Raw genomic sequence first — 10,866 nt, forward strand, 5'->3', positions numbered from 1 at the left:
TTACTGAAGTCCATATAGATCACATCTACTGCTCTGCCCTAATCAATCTTCTTTGTTACTTCTTCAAAAAACTCAATCAAGTTTGTGAGATATGATTTCCCACACACAAAGCCATGTTGACTATCCCTAATCAGTCCTTGCCTTTCCAAATGCATGTACATCCTATCCCTCAGTGTTCCCTTTTACAACTTGCCCACCACCGACGTCAGGCTCACCGGTCTATAATTCCCTGGCTTGTCTTTACCGCCCTTCTTAAACAGTGGCACCACGTTTGCCAACCTCCAGTCTCCCGGCACCTCCTCTGTGACTATCGATGAAAAAGATATCTCAGCAAGAGGCCCAGCAATTATTTCTCTAGCTTCCCACAGAGTTCTTGGGTACACCTGATCAGGTCCTGGGGATTTATCCACCTTTATGTATTTCAAGACATCCAGCACTACCTCCTCTGTAATATGGACATGTTGCAAGGTGTCATCATCTATTTTGTTCATTTCTATATCTTCCATATCATTTTCCACAGTAAATACTGATGCAAAATACTCGTTTAGTATCTCCCCCATTTTCTGCAGCTCCACACAAAGGCCACCTTGCTGATCTTTGGGGCCCCTATTCTCTCCCGAGTTATCCATTTGTTCTTAATGTATTTGTAAAAACTCTTGGATTCTCCTTAACTCTATTTGCCAAAGCTATCTCATGTCCCCTTTTTGCCCTCCTGATTTCCCTCTTAAATATACTCCTACTGCCTTTATACTCTTCTAAGGATTCACTCGATCTATCCTGTCTCATTCCTGAAGAAGGGCCTGTGCCCGAAACGTCGAATCTCCTGTTCCCTGGATGCTGCCTGACCTGCTGTGCTGTTCCAGCAATAGAGTTTCAACTTTGATCTCCAGCATCTGCAGACCTCACTTTCTCCTCCTATCCTGTCTATACCTTACATATGTTTCCTTCTTTTTCTTAACCAAACACTCAATTTCTTTAGTCATCCAGCATTCCCCATACCTACCAGCCTTTCCTTTTACCCTAACAGGAATATTCTTTCTCTGGATTCTCATGATCTCATTTCTGAAGGCTTCCCATTTTCCAGCCGTCCCTTTACCTGCGAACATCTGCTCTCAATCAGCTCTTGAAAGTTCTTGCTTAATAATGTCAAAATTGTCCTTTCTCCAATTTAGAACTACAACTTTTAGATCTGGTCTATCCTTTTCCATCACTATTTTAAAACTAATAGAATTATGGTTGCTGGCCCCAAAGTGCTCCCCAAATGACACCTCAGTCACCTGCCCTGCCTTATTTCCCAAGAGTAGGATCAGGTTTTGCACCCTCTCTAGTAGGTACAACCACATACTGAATCAGAAAATTTTCTTTTTCACACTTAACAAATTCCTCTCCATCCAAACCTTTAACATTAGGGCAGTCCCAGTCTATGTTTGGAAAGTTAAAAACCCCTACCATAACCACCCTCTTATTCTTCCAGATAGCTGAGATCTTCTTATAAATTTGTTTCTCAATTTCCCTCTGACTATTAGCGGGGGGTCTATAATACAATCCCAATAAGGTGATCATCCCTTTCTTATTTCTCAGTTCCACTCAAATAACTTCCTTGAATGTATTTCCGGGAATATCTTCCCTCAGCACAGCTGTAATGCTATCCCTCATCAAAAACGCCACTCCCCCTCCTCTCTTGCCTCCCTTTCTATCCTTCCTGTAGCATTTGTATCCTGGAACATTAAGCTGCTAGTCCTGCCCATCCTTGAGCCATGTTTCTGTGGAGCGGCAGAAAATGGGGGAGATACTAAACGAGTATTTTGCATCCATGTTTACTGTGGAGAAGGACATGGAAGGTATAAACTGTAGGGAAATAGATGGGTGTCATCTTGAAAAATGTTCATATTACAGAGGAGGAAGTGCTGGATGTCTTGAAACGCATAAAAGTGGATAAATCCCCAGGTCCAGATCAAGTGTACCCAAGAACTCTGTGGGAAGCTAGAGAAGTGATGGCTGGGTCTCTTGCTGAGATATTTATATCATTGATAGTCACAGGTGATTTGCCGGAAGACTGGTAGCACTATTTAAGAAAGGTGCTAAGGATAAGCCAGGGAACTATAGACCAGTGAGCCTGCTGTCAGTGGTGGGCAAGTTGTTGAAGGGAATCCTGAGGGACAGCATGTACATGAATTTGGAAAGGCAAAGACTGATGAGGGATAGTTGACGTGGCTTTGTGCGTGGGAAATCATGTCTCATTAACTCAATTGAGTTTTTTGAAGAAGTAACAAAGAAGGCAGAGTGGTGAACGTGATTATGGACTTCAGGAAGGCATTCGACAAGGTTCCCCATGGGAGACCAATTAGCAAGGTTAGATCTCATGGAATACAGGGAGCACTAGCCATTTGGATACAGAACTGGCTCAAAGGTAGAAGACAGAGGGTGGTGGTAATGAAGGGTTGTTTTTCAGACTGGAGGCCTGTGACCAGTGGAGTGCCACAAGGATCAGTGCTAGGTCCACTACTTTTCATCATTTATATAAATGATTTGGATGTGAGCATAAGAGTCATAATTAGTAAGTTTGCAGATGACACCAAAATTGGAGGTGTCGTGGACAGTGAAGAAGGTTATCTCAGATTACAACAGGATCTTGATCAGATGGGCCATGGGCTGAGGAGTGGCAGATGGAGATTAATTTAGATAAATGTGAGGTGCTGGGAAAGCAACTCTTAGCAGGACTTATACACTTAATGGTAATATCCTAGGGCGTGTTGCTGAACAAAGAGATCTTGGAGTGCAGGTTCACAACTCCTTGAAAGTAGAGTCACAGATAGATATGATATTGAAGAAGGCGTTTGGTATGTTTTCCTTAATTGGTCAGAGTATTGAGTACAGGAGTTGGGACGTCATGTTATGGCTATACAGGACATTGATTAGGACACTTATGGAATATTGCATGCAATTCTAGTCTCCTTCTGATCGAAAAGATGTTGTGAAACTTGAAAGGGTTCAGAAGAGAATGATGAAGATGTTGCCAGGGTTGGAGGATTTGAGCTATAGGGAGAGGTTGAATAGGCTGGGGCTGTTTTCCCTGGAATGTCAGAGGCTGAGGCATATCCTTATAGAGGTTTCTAAAATCATGAGCGGCATGGATAGGGTAAATATCCATGGGGGAGTCCAGAAGTAGAGGGTATAGGTTTAGGATGAGGGGGAAAGAATATAAAATGGACCTGAGGGGCAACATTTCACTCAGAGGGTGGTACGTGTATGGAATGAGCTGCCAGAGGAAGTGGTGAAGGCGAGTACAATTGCAACATTTAAAAGGCATTTGGATGGGTAGATGAATAGGAAGGGTTTCGAGGAATATGGGCCTAGTGCTGGCAAGTGGGACTATATTGGGTTGGGATATTTGGTTGGCATGGACGAGTTGGACCGAAGATTCTGTTTCCATGCTGTACGTCTCTATTACTCTCTGACTTTCCTCTCAGTTATTTTCTGTTTCTGTCTTGTCTTATACAGTTAAACATCTATTTGTTGAAACTAGTAAGCAGAACATCATAGACTGGACCAATGCATTTTCCAGATTTGCACTCACAGTATGGATCAGAAATAGATCATTAAAGAGTTTGTTCATTTATTCCATTTTTAATAAGTGTAAGTTTTCATAATCTAAGAAAATTAACCTCGAAAATTTTCAAAGTTCCTAATTTTGGAGTTCTTATATCAAAGTACTTAAACATTAAATGTACAGAACAGCTATTTTAACTGAATGAAAAACATTATGTGTTTTATTCATATTCACTGAGAAGCCCATGATTTCAACTATTTTATTATGTTGCCTCTCCCAACATAACATAGTTTGTATATTGTTAAGGTGGGTATATGCTGTCACCTCTAACTGATGCTTATGAGCTTTTCAGTATTAATTGAGACTGTGCTCTATTGCATTGCTAATTATCTACAATAACAATGCTATAATAATATTTCCTCTCTCTACTATCATAAAATTCTTGAGTTCCTGCACAAACCTGAAGTTAATAGTATTTGTTTAGATACAATTAAATGACAGGTTTGGGCCATTAGATAGCTGTGTAGACCAAAATTATCAAGTTTCATCAAACACATAACGTTCTGGCAGCTTTCTTACTGACCAAAAATTCTAATGTCCAAGTTAAAATTTGGATGAGATAGAAGATTCAAAATTTATTTTTCACAATAGATCTATTAAATTATCCTTTGAGTTGCTGTATATGTTCTTTATTGTCTTATTAAAGATTTCCATGCAATAGCAACAACTTCCATCAAGCTCTGGATTACAACTTTATAGGTGTTTTTCCCCAGAGATATGACACTATGAGATGAGCTTGTGCTTTGCAACTTGTCATAAATTTCTCAGGATCCATGAGTACCTTTCATTTCACGATACTAATTGGATAGTTTCCAGCAGTTTCTAGGAGAAAGTGAGGATTGCAGATGCTGGAGATCAGAGTCAAAAAGTGTGGTGCTGGAAAAGCACAGCTGGTCAGGCAGCATCCAAGGAGCAGGAGAATCAACGTTTCGGGTATAAGCCCTTCATCAGGAATTCCTGCTCCTCAGATGCTGCCTGACTGGCTGTGCTTTTCCAGCACCACATGTTTTGACACTCTGCAGTTTCTGCCCACTCGCTTTATTTTTCAACTAGTTTAAATTAGAACGCGCCAAAATTCTAAACCTTTTTTTGAAAGAAGGAAAATATTTTGATTATATGTTGTTTCACATTGTAAGATCCCAAAACACTTCACAGAAATTTAAGTTCAGTTTGCAGCAAATTTGCTGTTGTAATGTTAGAAATGCAATGTCTAGTAATGTGATACTGACCAAAGGATTTTGTTTTGTGCTGTTGGTTGACAGATAAATAGGACTTGGGCATTGGGAATGACTTCCATGTTTGTCTTCAAACCAGATTGTTACATCTTTTCAGTCCACTTGATGATATCTTGGTGCCTATTTAAAAATCACACAACACCAGGCTATAGTCCAACAGGTTTAATTGGAAGCACACTAGCTTTCAGAAGGTCGCTCCGTCATCAGGTGATAGTGAAGGAGCGTCGCTCTGAAAGCTAGTGTGCTTCCAATTAAACCTGTTGGAGTATAACCTGGTGCTGTGTGATTTTTAACTTTGTTCCCCCAGTCCAACACCGGCATCTCCAAATCATTGGTGCCTATTGTGTTCAAAGTTCAATCATAAAGAAAGCACCTCCAGCAGTGCCATGTCTCCTCAGCATTGCAATGATGTGTCGGCCTCAATTACATGCTCAAAGTTTTGGAGCTGCTGGGACTTGAACTCACTACTTTGAATCAAAGCCAACAGTGCTGCAAATGAAGCCACAGATGGCATAAAGCAAAGTTTAAACAAAGCTTTTCTTAAAAATATGCAATGTTGTACAAGTTTATATGTGATTGAAACTGAGACATGAGGTTGCATTTTTGGCCCCCACTTACATTGGGAAAGCTTGAAGCCATCCAGGACAAAGTAGCTCACTTGATTGGCACCACATCACAAACATTCACTCCCTCCACCACTGACACTCAGTAGTAGCAATGTATACTGCCTATAAAATGCACTGCAGAAATTCATCAAAGATCTTCAGACAGCACCTACCAAACCCACAACCATTTCCATCTAGAAGGACAAGGGCAGCAGATACATGGGAACGCCACCACTTAAGTTCCCTGCCTTTACAAAGTGGGCTTGGACCTTGGGCCTTGAACTACCTTGACTCCATAAAAAGGTAACGGTCAGATGGGAACACAGCCATTGTGATGCAGATGACCCCATGATGCTGTGAAGGTGGAAGGGAGATTGGGCACTGAGCACATGAGTATCTTAGGGAATTGTCACCCTCCAGGCATTGTAGAGGCAGAGGAGCTGGGGAGCAATCACAATAGAAAAGCCAGTTGAAAACACAAAAAGATTCAGCCAGAAATGGAGGAGGCCAGAAATGGCGGTCTGAGGTGTATTTGTTTTAATGCAAGGAATATGACAGGTAAGGCAGATGAACTTAAACCTTGGATTAATTTATATAACTATGATGTTGTCGCTATTATAGTGACTTGGTTGAGAGAGGAACAAACTGGCAGTTTGATGTTCTGGGATTTAGATGTTTCAGGTGAGATATAGAGGATGTAATAGATGTTGGGGAAGCAGCATTAATGATAAAGGAGAATATCCAACTAGACTGAGGAAGCACCGTTTGGAATGCTCATCTAGTAAGGGCCTTATGGGTGGAGTTCAGGAAGAGGAAGGATGCAATCACTTTGATAGGATTGTACCCATAGGCCTGCCAACAGTCAGTGGCTAATAGAGGAACAGACATGTGGACCGATTTAGCAAAAATATAAAAACAACAGCATTGTTGTGGTGAGTGCCAGGGGCTTTGAATGGGGTGTGGGGGGGTAGTCTTTTGTAGCTTTCCTACAACACTGTAGTTGTATTCCCATGTGACACAGTGTTATGGAAAATCATACAATAGAAATAATGGGGTCTCTGAGAAAACAGTGTTGGAGCAAACCACCAAAAATACTAGTAAAAATTGAAACAAGAATAGTAATTAGCCTAACACACCACAACACAGTCTAAATGAATGTTGACCTGTTTTATGGTATTGTATAGTGCAATTCATCAGAATCTTCAACTGATTACTCTTGGTTGGCATTTATCCTGCTAGCTGCATTACATTCAAGCAAGTTTTTGGATCCCATCCAATGGTAAAACTGCACAAGTCAGATCCCAAAATGAAACTTGCCTTGATAGATCAAGGGCTGAATCTTAATTTCTTTCGCTAAGTGTCAGCTTTGTCAAGTTTTTCAGAGGGTTTCACATTGTGATGCTTGGGGATGTCTATCATCTTATTTTACAAAACTTGCCTGATTTCTTACCTACTCCACTCTTTGGTGCCCCTATCACACATTCTAACACCATTTGGGGCGGCACGGTGGTTAGCACTGCTGCCTCACAGCACCAGGGTCCCAGGTTCGATTCCAGCCTTGGGTGACAGTCTGTGTGAGTTTGCACATTTTCCCTGTGTCTGCGTGGGTTTTCTCTGGGCGCTCCAGTTTCCTGCCACAATCCAGAGATGTGCAGGTCAGGTGAATTGGCCATGCTAAATTGCCCATAGTGTTAGGTGCATTAGTCAGAGAGAGATGGGTTACTCTTTGGAGGGTTGGTGTGGACTGGCTAGGCCAAAGGGCCTATTTCCACACTGTAGGGAATCTAATCATACCATGTGCCATTTCCAAAACAACTTGCCACTTTATTGTGCACCTAGCCAAGAGCTGTCAGTCCAGAGCTACCCTGCATGGTTCCTGACATTGGCCCTGGATGTGGCAGACAATGGAAAATTGGTGCCTCTCTCTGTGGGCAGGGAAGTGGAGATGCTGCTGATGGGAATGGGAGATGCAGAGCCAGGATGTTCTTTTCTCTCAGGCCAACAGAGGACACTATTCTACTGGAAACATGCCAACCTGGACCAGGGTTACCATCCAGGTCAGTGCAGTCTCAACCATCTGAAGGAATGCACAGAATGTGGGAAGAAGATCAATGACCTTTTCCACTCTGCCAGTGAAATTGCCAGCATCTTCTCTTTGGTACCTCATACCCACTCTATCTCTGCTACTGGACCCATCATTTCCTGCAACATCTTCCCCACTCACTCTCATCCTCACTAAGATCTGACCCTGACTGACCCTGACTCTCTTCTGCACAGCTGACTGACCATGTCCAAGCACCTGTATACTGGTACTTTTTTGTAGTTGTTGACCATAGTGTTTAGTCACTGAAACACATTCACATGAGTCTGCAGATTTTTAAAATATCTAAACTTATTTTTTAAACATAAAGAGAGGTAAAAACTCTTACAACAAATAACAAGTTTCAAATTGTTGCTCAACACTGTCCTTTTACTGTTACTCAATCCCAGAGAAAGTTTGCTCTTATCTCAACTCTTTAAGATTTTAAATTAACAAAGTATTCCAAGCTTCTTGTCCTCAGGCTGTAGAGACATTTTCATGATGCTTTTCCAAGCCTGCTAGCACAATATTTCATAATATCGTTCACAAATCACATTACAGACAAATCACATCTAACAAGCATGCATTATAGGAGAAATACCTGTACATGCATAAGGATAAGAGCAGTCCTTGGGTGAAAGTATTAAATTAGGGGAAGACTAACTATCGTAATATTAAGCAGTAAGTGGAGAATGTAGATTGGGGACGGCTGTTTGAACGCAAATCCATATCTGGCATGTAGAAGGCCAGTTGATTAGAGTTTTTTTAAAGGCCAGTTGATTAGAGTTCAGGACCAGCATATTCATGTGAAAATGAAGGATTAAGATGGCAAGATTCGGGAATCTTGGACGATAAGAGAAATTGAGTGCTTAGTCCAAAAGAAAAAGGAGTCTTCCGTAAGGTTTAAAAAACTGAAGACAGTCAGAGCCCTTAGTGGAGAAAAGATAGCAGGAAAGACCTCAAACAAGGAATTAGGAGGGATAAAATGGGCCATGAAATGTTTTTAGCAAGCAGGATTAAGGAAAATCCCATGGCATTTCATATATTTGGATGGGGTAAGAGGGTAGCTAGGGAAAGGGTAGGTCCACTCAAAGGAGGGAATTTATTCAAGGAGCCAGAGGAAGTGGGCGAGGTCCTTAATGAGTACTTTGCATTGGTATTCATAAAGGTCAAGGACATGTTGGATGGTAAGTCTCGGGAGGGGCATGTTGATATAAAATAGGAAGTGGTGTGGGATGTATAAAAATCATTAAGGTAGGCAAGTCTCCAGGGCCTGATGGGATCAATCCCAGAATACCAATGGAGGGAGGTAAGGAAATTGCTGGGGACTTGTACAAAATCTTTGCATTCTGTTTAGTCACCATTCCAAGAGGACTAGAGAACAGTTCCTTTATTTAAGAAGAGCAACAGGGAAAATCCAGGAAATTACAGGCCTTGTGTCAGTGATAATTTAATACTATTGGAGAAAATTCTTAGGGTCAGGATTTACTCACAATTGGAAAAGTATGGACTTATAAGTGACAGTCAGCATGGCTTTGCGCAGGGAAGATTGTTTCTCACAAACTTGATAGAGCTTTTTGAGAAGTGACAAAGATAATTGATGAGGGCAAATTGGTAGATGTTATCTATATGGGCTTTAGCAAGGCCTTTGACAAGGTCCCACATGGCAGGCAGACATGGCAAGAGGTGAAGTCACATTGGACCCGTGATGTGCTGGTAAGATGGATACAGAACTGACTTGGTCATAGAAAACAGAGAGCAGTGATGGAAAAAGGGTAATTTCTGACTGGGGGTCGACGACCTGTGGTGTTCCGCAGGGATCACTGCTGAGACCCCTGTAATTTGTAATGTATTTAAATAATTTGGAAGAGCTTGTAGGTGACTTGATTAATAAGTAATGGACAACACAATAATTGGCGGAGCTGCCAGAGGATTGCGAGAGAATATGGCAGGTTATAAATAGGTAGGAGACTTGGGGTAGAGAAATGGCCGATGATGTTTAATCAGGACAATGTGAGGTGATGCATTTTGGAAGGTCTAAAACAGGAGTATACAGTAAATGGTGGAACCTTTCGTAGCATCAACGCATGGAGGGACCTAAGTGCTAAAGCCCACAGTTCCCTGAAAGTGATAAAATAAGCAGATAATGTACTCAAGATGATATAGGGCATACTTGCCTTCAGCGGTCGGAGCGACTGCTGCCTTGCAGCACCAGTGACTGGGGTGATGGTGTAGCATTTGTATGTTGTTCATGCGTCTGCATGAATTTCCTTCAGATGCTCCAGTTTCCTCCCACAGCTCAAAGTTGTGCAGGTTAGGTGGATTGGCTAAATTGCCAACTATGTGGAGAGATGTGCAAGCGAACTGGATTAGTTATGCAAGGTTACAGGGTCTGGGTGGAATGCTCTTTGGAGGTCAGTGTGGACTTGATGGGCTGAATGGCCTGCTACCACACTTTAGGGATTCTCTCGTAGAGACATGGTACCGAGTTAATGAGGTAAATTGGGATGATAGTGCAAGAAAACTCTCTAGTTCTCAAGGAGAGAAACACCCCATGAGCCAATTTCTGGTAAGTTTCAGTCCCAAGGTCCTTATCAGATAGCATTGAAAGAAATGTCAACAAATTATTTTGCTCCTGAGTACACAATGCAACATGGTTGAATTTCATAACTGCCTGAAGTATGAACGAAATAAAATAACTTTGAGGAGAATTAACATTTTTTGAAATAATACATATATTTTCTTTTTATATATCTGACAGTATATACATTTGAGTAAAAATTTACCAGTTGCAGTAACATACATTGTAAACTCAACTCTGTGGTCTTCAGATCCCCTATTTAATAGTGAGCAGGCTGGAGCTGCTGAATGGCTTATTCCTATTCCTTGTTCATATCTTTGCACTCCCCTTTTTGAAAATAGTGCTTATCGTTCACTTTTTTATTTTCTCTCAAGTCTTTTGCAGATGCAGAATTGATACAGTCAAAAAGATCTTTCACCAAACACACGACTAAAGGTTTCAAGTAAAATATGCCATTATTGTTGGTTTGTTTGTATTTTAGATGAACCAGATGTTTTGATCTGACATGGACAATAAGACCATAAGACATAGGAGCAGAAGTAAGGCCATTCGGCCCATCGAGTCTACTCCGCCATTCAATCATGGCTGATGGGCATTTCAACTCCACTTACCCGCATTCTCTCCGAAGCCCTTAATTCCTTGTGACATCAAGAATTTATCAATTTCTGCCTTGAAGACATTTAGCGTCCCAGCCTCCACTGCACTCTGTGGCAATGAATTCCACAGGCCCACCACTCTCTGGCTGAAGAAATATC

The sequence above is a fragment of the Chiloscyllium plagiosum genome, chromosome 1, assembly GCF_004010195.1.
Source record: "Chiloscyllium plagiosum isolate BGI_BamShark_2017 chromosome 1, ASM401019v2, whole genome shotgun sequence".
Taxonomy (NCBI): domain Eukaryota; kingdom Metazoa; phylum Chordata; class Chondrichthyes; order Orectolobiformes; family Hemiscylliidae; genus Chiloscyllium; species Chiloscyllium plagiosum.